General features: G+C 40.7%; 1 long non-coding RNA gene across 1 annotated transcript in view; it reads left to right on the top strand.

Annotated features, from left to right (window-relative positions):
* Positions 1–493: 493 nt before the first annotated feature.
* The window catches only part of LOC127580843 (uncharacterized), a 241613-nt gene continuing 230736 nt past the window's right edge, over positions 494–11370 (top strand). The window contains exon 1 of the long non-coding RNA XR_007957887.1: positions 494–687. This is a non-coding gene — a long non-coding RNA (uncharacterized LOC127580843). The remainder of the gene's footprint in view (positions 688–11370) is intronic.

The raw sequence follows: 11370 nt of genomic DNA, 5'->3' as shown, positions 1-11370 counted from the left end.
TAACTCCTTACCTGACAACACCTGGAAGTACCTTCACACCACACAGACTCCCAAGATTCAAGAAGGTAGCCCACCACCACTGTCACCTGCTAAACACTGGACTGGCCATCAATACCCACACACCAAGGTTTCTATATTTTTCCAAAAAGTGAGGGATATTAAAAAAAACTTCCCCCTTAATAGTGCCACTCAGCTTCAATGACCATAATTTACTTAAAAAGTAGGTTAAATCACTCTACCTCCCACCTCGAGGCCACCTTGGCAGACACAGATACTCCTCGACAGAAGGACACTACTAAAGCTTGTGAAACATGCATGTTTGTGGCCATCTGGCCAATAAAACCCAAGGAACGTGTGTGCCTCAGGCCATCTGGTGCAGCAAGAATTGATCACAAGCTCAGGATTAGCCAAAATACTTTGTCTATGGCTGCGTTCCAAAGAAGGGTCAGTTTATAATGTTGAAGATGAACAAGGACTATGGCTGTCACTACCATCAGTGCATTTATATTTCCTTCCAGGCTTTCTGCCTTGCTCTCTAAGTATTATTGGCCCACCATATCAAAGAGCATGTGAGTACAGTGTCTGGCCCACCATTTAGATGTTGGCCCTTTGGAAGAAATATTCTTTCATCTTTCTCTACAGCCCTGAAGATCTGCCTTTCTTGAAGTGCTTATCCAACTCACTTCTGTAAGTATCCATTGAAATTGTTTAGCTTAGCACTGAGACGAATAGTCTGTAATACTGAAAATCTGCTCATCCTGGCAGAATGGTTATTTCACAGGATCTGTCAGCATTCAGGGGGTTTATGAGATTAACAAGGAGTTGGATGTTGATGGGGAATGGGCTGGGATGTTATGGAAGGTATAGCAGAAGATTCGCTTCCCCTAGAGGGTGGCACATGAAGAGAGCAGATCTCCAAAACTCATGGGTGTTTGGAGGTACGGTGCCAGCAAACAAGACCTCATCAGCTCACCCAAGCAAGACCTCATCTGCTCACCCTTAATTGAAATCAGATTGCAAAATCATCCCTCAAGGTTGCAAGATTAGTTTACATTGGGGTCCAGAAAGAAAGAAGAGTATCAGAGATTAGAATTTGTATTTCAGTCAGGTTGACCACAAGATGTCTAATTTCATTTTATAACCTATGAAACGTTTTTTGGTGGAACATGAGAAACAGCAAATTTCCCCATTGTGTGGTCCAGTGAACAGCATTAGGATACTGACCAGATCATCTGTTTTGGTGTGTTGCTGGCTGACAGATGAATATTGACTGAGACCTGGGGAAGAATGCTCTTGGAAACCTGGCAAATCTATCTCCATCTGAGAGAAAGAAAAGAGGGTGTGATGGAGTAAAGAAATTTATCCTCTGTTGTATGTACTAAACTCTAAACTCCATTTAAAGTCAATAGAACCAAATTTCATGAGTAGTGTTTGGTAGTTATGAATGGTGGAGCACGTTCAAAGGGCCATAGGAAGACATACTTCTCTTCCGATGTTCCCAGGACCTCAGGAGAGAGAAGTGGCAATCATATCAGTAGTGGGGACAGGAAAGGAAGTTGGGCAATCGACATTTAGTAGACACAGGCTAATGGGAGAAGATCTGGGCCACAAGGACTTAAACGGATCTGGCTTGGGTACATGAGGGGGGTGGGAGAGAAATTAGAGAAAGGAGCAGATTCAGGGCTGGGGGTGAATTCAGTGCATGCATCAGAGGACAAGTTTCTGTCGTGGTGTCTTGGCTTAGCATCTAATCTGAATACAGCTTTGAAAGTTCAGCTTGTCCTCTGTATGGCTGTGGAGTCATTGGTCTGAATTTTCCACTCAAATCCCTAGAATGGATTTTCATTCACCACTACTGGGACTAGCTTTTTTTAACCTAAATTCTGGACTTACTTAATTACTTAAATTTAAATTTTCCAGCTGTCAAAGTTGGAAGTCAGGCTTTTGTCTCTGGGCAAACTCTGGTTGCCAGGCAAGTGACTAATCCTTTACTACGCAACAGTACCCCAGAGAGACTTGAACCCTTGATATTCTGGCCCTGAGGGAAAAGTATTGGCCACTGAGCTACAGCTGGGAAGCAACAGTAGAATCCCCCAGAAAATTCACAAGATTTAACTTGGAAATAAAAAAGTGCACTTTAGGTTATGCTGTAAGTTACTATCTTCTCTGTAAAGGTTAACAACCTTGGTCTACTTTGGAATCAATTATGTTCCAAGCTATCTGCATTGAAATGAATTTTCATTAGTAACACAAACAACAAACAGATGACATGGTCCACAGATCCCCTGACAACGTTTGAAGCTTGCCCTTTCAAAAGTAATAAAGAAGAACATAGTTCCTAAACTGTTGCCATGTAAATATTTTACATTTTATTTGATGGACATTTCTCTACTGTCAAGTGTTCAAGCCAAGTGGATTCCATACGATGCAACAAAATGAGAATGGAGCACTGTTTTGAGTAAGGGTGACTCACAACCCCAGTCTAGAGGATTGCTATTAGTCTGAATACAGAAATCATAGCCCATAAATTGGCCCATTTCTCCCCTGTTGCTCTAACTGAAACCACCTACACCCACTTGCTCTATTTCTCTCTAGTCTGGATTTTCAGTTATTTGAACCAGCTCCCTTTAAAATGATGCCTCATAGTAAAGCATTAGTGTCTAGAAATTGGGCCCAACTCCACACATTTTATCCCAATTTGTGCATAAAAACAAATTTGTGCATGCAAGAACAAGCCAGCATTTCTAGGTCCATTAGTGCCCATCAGGAAATTGACCAGGCATGATTCACTTCACTTCACCATATCTGATACTTGCTCAGCGTCAGACTCAGATTTAATGATGCAGTGGTGGCCAGTTCTGCATTTATCATAGAGTTTAGCTGCTATAGCTGTGATGTCTGACCCTTGTGGGGTTCCACTGTTACCACATGCCCTGATAGGGGTTTGGAAGACAAACATACACGTCAGGGCCAGAGAAGCGAACTCTGCCAGGACACAATGAAACCAGAGCAGATCTATAGCAGTCCAATCTGCAACTCGACCATCTGTAGTACAATGTGGAAGACAGCAAGAACTTTGTGATTGGTTTAGAATAGTAATATCATAATTCTACTTATTGAAACTCTGTGACATGTGCAACAAAAATTATAAAAAACATGTTTGGTAATGATAATTGTCAAGAATGTGGTAAGCAGTTTAATTAAAGCTGCTTGCTATTGTGATTTGTCATATGACAGAAAGTTGTTTAATCATATGTATAAAAGGAGATTCTCCACTGATTGAGTGGACTCCTCCTTTAGTCCGAGATTGTGAGCAGTGCCAAGGACCATAGCAGAGAAAAAAAATCTTTTGCACTCACCATTGCCAAGGGCCTCCCAACAACAGAAGGGATGTGTGAATACTGTTTTGTATTCTCTTGAGAATTGTTTGTTTCCTGGATTTATTGAGTCAACTTTCTCTTCAAACTATAGTCATGGCTAAGTAGTGTCAAGAATTACTGAAGACTCTTATGTATACTATCACCAGGGGTCTCAGACAGCAGAAGGAATGTGAGAAACATTTACTTTAATAGTGCAAATTATTTATTCTTTCTTGTTACTAATTGTTTGATGAAACAAAATTCTTGGATCTGAATTATATTGTAATAAACCAGCACTTTGTGACACCATCCCACCTGAATATAGAGGCTAGAAACTAATTGAACCATTCAGTTGCTGGTTTTCTCTGAAGTTTCCCTCAGAATATCAGTCACTTATTCCACACACAATTTTAATGTTGGTTGTGGACAATAATTGTTCCTTTAAGACTCTGTCTTCTTCAAGGATTGTGTCACGTGACTAAATGCTCTCTTGACTTCAACAATCTTTAGAGAAAATTCCAGGGGTGGCCTGTGGAGTCCTTGGATGAAAAGGAGACACTTTGCTTTGAGTTCCTGTATCTCATGTGCCTTTGTCTGTATGCTCTATAACAAGTCTTTGTTGGATGTTAGGAATTCACAGAGAAGACATTTCCAATAGTTCTGAACTTTGCTGGTGTGAAAAATTCTGATGTTTGAGTTTAAGTACATACTATATAAACAACTTTATTAGAAATTTGTTCATGGGAATTAGACATCTCTACTAAGGCCATTTAGTTTCCTCTTGACCTTGCATTTCAGTGGTTAAAAGTCAATCACATCAATGAGTCTGGAGTCATGAACAGGCCAGATTGGGCAAAGGTGGCAGATTTCCTTCCCTGAAAGAAATAGATAGTGGTTTTATGATAATCCAGTAATTTTATTGTCACCATTATCAATGCTAGCTTTTTAAATCCAGATTTATTTAATTAACTGGATTTAAATTCTTCAGCAAAATATGAAGTAACTAGGACACATAAAATAGTCAAATCAGAGTTGCCCAGAATGCAGATGGACACAGCGAGGTAAGTTAATGCATTAAGCTGCTTACAATACCATATGTTATGGCTTTGGGCATTTAAGATAAGGAACAAGAATATTGTGAAAAAGAACCCAATATAAAGAAAAGCATGCACAATCACTATGATATCACAATTAGTTTAAGGACTTAAGTTAGGGAAATCAGGATGAAAAATACTTTCAGGTTTATTGAAGCTATCCAGTGCAGGAAATGGGTAATATCGTTTACCTCTTTACAATACTATTGGTTAAATAGTGTACCTTAAGACTTGCTTTACTTCAGTAAAGGATGTTGCACCATGAATAAGCATTGAAGAGATTAATCTACAATAGGGTTATATCAGTACGCAAATACACATATAAAAGAGCTGCCTGTGGCAGACAACAGGACATTAATAACAAACAGCAGCTTAGATCAACCAAGAAATGTTATTCATGACTGACTTCAGTTCTCTGAGGAAAGCACAAGCTGGTTTGTTCTGCTCGAGTAGTTTTGGAGGGAACCTCAGGCAGATCCGTTCAACCGGGAAGCTTATACCTTATCTTTGGTTGTCAAACTAACCTGTCATTTCATTGAATCAGGCACAAGATATTGTAGGACACCTGCAGTCAATACTTGGCTGTTAGGAGGTGACAGATAACAATTTTTATCTCTTGACTTTGAATCCTTTCAAAAACTAGTTGAATTTGTTCAGATTACATAAACACAGATATCCAAAAATAGGACAGAAGAGTAATGAAATTTCATTGACTTATCCACATATAGGGCTCCCAACATAAAGAAGGAACATACTTTTATGTCGTTCTTTACAACCAAAGAAGTACTTTTTGATATTTAGTCCCTGTTGGAATAGATTGCCACCCCATTGCTGTTTGGATGACCCTGCTATTTGAGAGTTGGCTGTCGCATTTCTGATATCACAATAGCGATTATATAAGAAAAACTTCTTTGCTGAGTAGAAAGTACTGAGGCTTTAGAAAGTGTTATATAAATCCATATAATTTTTAAAATAAATGTTCAGCTCTTGTTAAGTCTCCTGAAAGTTTCAGTGATGTTGGTCTAAAGGCAACTATTTTCCAGGACTACCGAAAAAATGGCACCACTTTTCTTCATTGTAGTGCAACAGTTTCTTTTACATCCACCCAAGGAGACTGACATGTCCTAGGTTTAACATCCATTGAAAAAGATGGCACTTTAGGCAGTGCAGCACATGTGCAGTACTGCTCTGGATTCAGCCTAGACTTTGCAACCTAATCTTAGGATAGGAATTCAAAGTACAGACTCCTGTCTCAGATGTAAGACTTGATTTTCACTGAGGCATGATAGCAATTCACTGCCAGAGACAACCTCAACAAGTTATTAATTGGTCACTGCTAAGAACCCCAAATACATCAAATAAATCACAACCCTAAATGTAACCCGGTGCCAAGCTTTGTACAATTGCTCTTCTGAGATGGAATTTGGAACATTTCATTATGTGAAAGGCAGGTTGCGGGGGGCAGATAAATGACAGCGATTAAAATATTTCGTGAAGATGTGGTGGTGACTGAAAGAAAGGTTGAAGGGAATGAATGTCTGAAGTAGCAATTCTGTATTAATTGCTAGAATAAAAAGAGGACATAACCACAATTGCTTCAGCATCCTCAATCTGCTGCATCTCATTACTGAAGCAGCAACCATGCCTCAGAAGACAAGTAATTTGTTTTCCTTTTCAAATTCTGCTTTTCTTTGTTGAAAAGAGGAATATAGGAATGGTGTAAATTGTCCCTGGATATTGCCATTAGAAAATGAAGCTGATAGTCCACATAAAATAGCAAGGATACGGTCTAATTACCCTCGTGTTAATGATATTAAAATTCTGTAGATAAACAAAGAAAGTTGGTATGAGTCTAAAAAGATTCCATCAGTGCAATCCCTTGGCTTCTCAGGCTAAAGGCTTTTTGTTCTGCTTTCCAAAGAGTCTAAATGTTAATCAGAACAAATTGTATCAGTCAAGAGAATCTTTAATGTTTATTGGGTCTTTGTCGAGTTCAGTTCATTCTCTCAGATTGTAAAACAGAAATTCAGCATCTTGAGGCAGCATAGACTCTGAAAGGGATTGACGAGGTAGATGCCAAAAGGCTCCTTTCTCCCTTTGGAGAGTCTGAAAATTGCATTGGCAGTGTCAGTTTAAATGATTGGCTATGTAGGGTCAAGGGGTAGGGTGGGGGCGAATTATTCTTGTCTATCTGTCTGACAAACAGATAAGGTCTTGTTCAATAATTAAGAGGCTAATTGCTAAGTGTCACAGTGTTTCCAGTGACCTGTAATCTCAGAAGGGAGTGGGTGATGTACCATTAACCATAGTCAAGCTGAGATTGATAGATGCTTGGATACCAGAGGATATGGGGAAAGATAGCTTGGCCATGATTTTGAATGGTGGAGCAGGGTCAAGGTGCTGAGTGACCTCTTCCTGCTTATACTTTTTCTGCTTTGATATCAAATCACACAAAGTTCTCGGCACAAGAAGAAGTCAATCGACCCAACTGATCTATGTTGGCATCTACACTCCACATCAGCTTCCTCCCATTTCTCTTCACCCAATCATTAGCACATCTTCCTCTTCCTTTGTCCCTCAATCCAGCTTCTCTTTAATTGTACTTTAGCTACTTCCTTTTGTAGCGATCTCCACATTTTAATAATTTCCTGAGAGAGAAAAAAAATTATTTTCCTCATTTTCAAATGGATTTATTATCAGAATCAAAATCAGGTTTATTATCACTGACATATTTTGTTGCTTTGTGGCTGCAGTACAGTGCAAGACATAAGCATTACTATAAGTTACCAAACAATAAATAAATAAAATGGTGCAAAATAGGAATAACGAGGTAGATTTCACGGATCCATGGACCATTCAGAAATCTGATGGCGGAGGGAACCAAGCTATTCCTGAAATGTTGAGTGTGGGTCTTCAGGTTCCTATACCTCCTCCTTGATCCTGCGCATTGGAGCTTCCATACCAGGCTGTGATGCAACCAGTCAGAATGCTCTCCACCATACAGAAATTTGCAAGAGCCATTGGTGACATACCAAATCTCCTCAAACTCCTAATGAAGTAGAGCCGCTGGCATGCCTTCTTTGTGATTGCATCAATGTGATGGGCCCAGGCTAGATCCTCTGAGATGTTGACGCCCAGGAACACGAAGCTGCTCACCCTTTCCACCGCTGACCCCTCAATGAGAACTGGTATGTGTTCTCCCGACCTTCCCTTCCTGAAGTTCACAATCAATTCCTTGGTCTTGTTGACGTTGAGTGTGAGGTTGTCGCGACACCACACAACTAGTATCTATCTTATGACCCCTGGCTTTAACCCCACTGCAAGTATAAACTTTTTCCCTTTGCCTGTCCCTTCAAATCACAGCTATCAGGCCACCGTTCTTCTGCTATCTAGAGAAAGAAACTGAAACCTGCTCATCCAAGTTTGGTTGTAGAATGTTATGTCCCTCCTTGCTCGCCTCAGACCGAGCTGGAAAAATGAAGCTTTACTTCTCGGTTCTTTTTGCTCAGAACTGCAAAAAAAAAGGCAAATCAATGTCTGCAAACACTCCATTTTCTCAGATTGCATTTAATTAAATTGTAGGAGCAGCACAGCTTTGCAAAGCCTAGGGTTAATGGGCCAATAACTAAAGAGCCAAGAGATGCGAGAAACACCATTTCTAGCTGTTTTTCACCCTTTGCACTGGCAAGCACCATCCATTAAAGCACAAACATGAACTGAAAGTCAGGTGGCGGTAGTTATAGTCTTACAAGCTAGTTATAACTTCCATGCCATTCTAATAGTGCTTATAAATCAGGAATATTATGACCCAATGGATGAATTCAGTTTAAAGCTAGTTTTACAAGCAGTCCCACCATTGGCGAAGACTCCTGGACATGGGTCACAAAGACTTGGGCATGATTCTCCTTGAGACATCTATAAATCCAAAGTAACACAGGTTTTAAATTAGACAAGTTTTGTTAGCAGTTCATTGGCCATGAAGGAAAATGTTTTGTCCCACTTTCTGTTAAAAGAGGAACATCATTTCCAAATGCCTCTGACTCTCACAGAAAACTACTCCACCTCCAAAATCAGGAATCTTAATGCCAGCTTCCTTAGACAAACAGCGACTGAAAGCCCACATCACTAGTAAAACAGATTTATCTTTATCTCATCAAACCATCAGTAGCAGAACATCAACAAGTAAGAAAAGTGATGAAGAGATTTGGATATGATACAGAGTTGGACGTGTGGTTGATTGTGATGGCAAAAGCTTTAACATACAGGGGATGATATACATATATGCTGAAAATAAAAATGAAAACTGCAGGTGCTGGAAATCTGAAATAAAAGCAGAAAAAGCGTGAAATACCCAGTCAGTCAGGCTGCATCTGTGGAAAGAGAAACAGAGTTAATGTTTCAGGTTGAAGACGCAGATGTAAATTGTCTAGTTAGTTAGGCAGAAAAGTGACAAGTAGAATTTAATCCAGAGCAGTCAGAGGAAATTCATTTGGGAAAGTACAAGAGGTAAAGAAATATACAATAAATGGGAGGAAATTTAGAGGTATAGAGGAACTTGAGTGCATGTCCACAAATCCTGAAAGGCGGTGGGACAAGGTGATTAAAAAGGCATGCAGGATGCTTTCCTTTTTAAGCAGAGCCACAGACTATCTGTGCTGGAACATTATGTTAGAACTATATATAATCACAGCTTAAGTTCTGATGAGTTCTTGAGTGCTTGAGTTGATTTTAGAGTCCATTATTAAGGATGAGGTTTTGGGGTACTTGGAAGCACATGATAAAATAGGCGGAAGTCAGCATGGTTTCCTTGAGGGGAAATCTTGCCTGACAAATCTGTTGGAATTCTTTGAGGAAGTAACAGGAAGGATAGACAAAGGAGAGTCAGTGGCTATTGTTTACTTGGATTTTTAGAAGGCCTTTGACAAGGTGCCGTACATGAGGCTGCTCAACAAGATAGGATCCCATGGTGTTACAGGAAAGGTACCAGCATGGATAGAAGATTGGCTGACTGGCAGAAGGCAAAGAGCGGGAATAAAGGGGGCCTTTCCTGGTTGCCTGCCGGTGACTAGTGGTTTCCCGCAGGGATTGGTGCTGGGCCCTCTATTTTTCATGGTATATATTAATGATCTGGATGACAGAATTGATGGCTTTGTGGCCAAGTTTGCAGATGATACAAAGATAGGTGGAGGGGAAGGTAGTGTTGAGGAAGCAGGGAGTCTGCAGGAGGACTTGGACAGGTTGGGAGAATGGACAAAGAAGTGGCAGATGGAATACAGTGTAGGAAAGTGTATGGTCATGCACTTTGGTAGAAGGAATAAAGGCGTAGACTATTTTCTAAATGGGGAGCAAATTCAGAAATCGGAGGTACAACGGGACTTGAGAGTCCTAGTGCAGGATTCCCTAAAGGTTAACTTGCAGGTTGAGTTGGTAGTAAGGAAGGCAAATGCAATGATAAGATAAGATATCTTTATTAGTCACATGTAAATTGAAACACACAGTGAAATGCATCTTTTGCGTAGAGTGTTCTGGGGGCAGCCCGCAAGCGTTGGCATGTTTCCGGCGCTGACATAGCATGCCCACAACTTCCTAACCAGTTCGTCTTTGGAATGTGGGAGGAAACCGGAGCACCCAGAGGAAACCCACACAGACACGGGGACAACATACAAACTCCTTTCAGACAGCAGCCGGAATTGAACCCAGGTCGCTGGCGCAGTAATTGCATTACGCTAACTGCTACACTACTGTTTCATTTTGAGAGGACAAGAATATAAAAGCAACGATGTAATGCTAAGGCTTTATAAGGTGTTGGTCAGACCACATTTGGAGTATTGTGTGCAGTTTTGGACCCCATATCTAAGGAAGGATGTGCTAGCACTGGAGAGAATCCAGAGGAGGTTTACGAGAATGATGCTGGGAATGAAATGGTTAATGTATAAGGAACGTTTGATGGCTCTGGGCCTGTACTTGCTGGAGTTTAGAAGAATGAGGGAGGATCTCATTGAAGCCTACTGAATATTGAAAGACCTGGATAGAGTGGACATGGAGAGGATGTTTCCAGTAGTGGGAGAGTCTCGGACCAGAGGGCACAGCCTCAGAGTTGAAGGGTATCCCTTTAGAACAGCGATGAGGAGGAATTTCTTTAGCCAGAGGGTGATGAATCTGTGGAATTCATTGCCACAGATGGCTGTGGAGGCCAAGTCATTGGATATATTTAAAGCGGAGGTTGATAGGTTTTAGATTAGTAAGGGCATCAAAGGTTACAGGGAGAAGGCAGGAGAATGGGGTTGAGAGGGAAAAATAAATCAGCCATGATCGAATGGTGGAACAGACTCATTGGGCTGAATGGTCTAATTCTGCTCCTATGTCTTATGATCTTATGCTTCTGTTAGGTGACCACATAACAGGGAAAATGTGATTGCATGGAAGTGGGGGCAGAGGAGATTTACAAAGATGTTGCCAGAATGGGAAAATTGCAGTCAAGAGGAAAGATTGATAAAGGTAGAGTAGTTTTCTTTGGAACAGAAAAGGCTAAAGACATTTAACTGAGGTGATTAACATTATGAGGCGCCGAGACAGAATAAATAGGAAGGCCCTGGTTCCCTTGGTGGAGGGGTCACAAATGAAAGAGTATAGATTTAAAGTAATTAGTTGAAGGATTAGAGGGGAGATGAGGGAAAATGTTTTGAACTAGAGGGTTATAGGGGTCTGGAACTCACTGACTGAAAAGCTGGTAGAGGCAAAATCTTCACCACTTTTTAAGAGTACTTGGATATTCACTCGAGGAGCTACGACATGCAGGACTCTGGATTTATTATTGGTGGGTGGGATTGGACATGCTAGTTCTTCTTTGACTGACACTGGTGCAATGGGCTGAATAGCCTCCTCCTGTGATGTAAATTTCCTTTGAATCCATCTCG

This window comes from Pristis pectinata, chromosome 20, assembly GCF_009764475.1.
Source record: "Pristis pectinata isolate sPriPec2 chromosome 20, sPriPec2.1.pri, whole genome shotgun sequence".
NCBI lineage: Eukaryota > Metazoa > Chordata > Chondrichthyes > Rhinopristiformes > Pristidae > Pristis > Pristis pectinata.
Note: the sequence above shows the minus strand (reverse complement) of the source record. Positions and strands in the feature narration are given on the sequence as shown.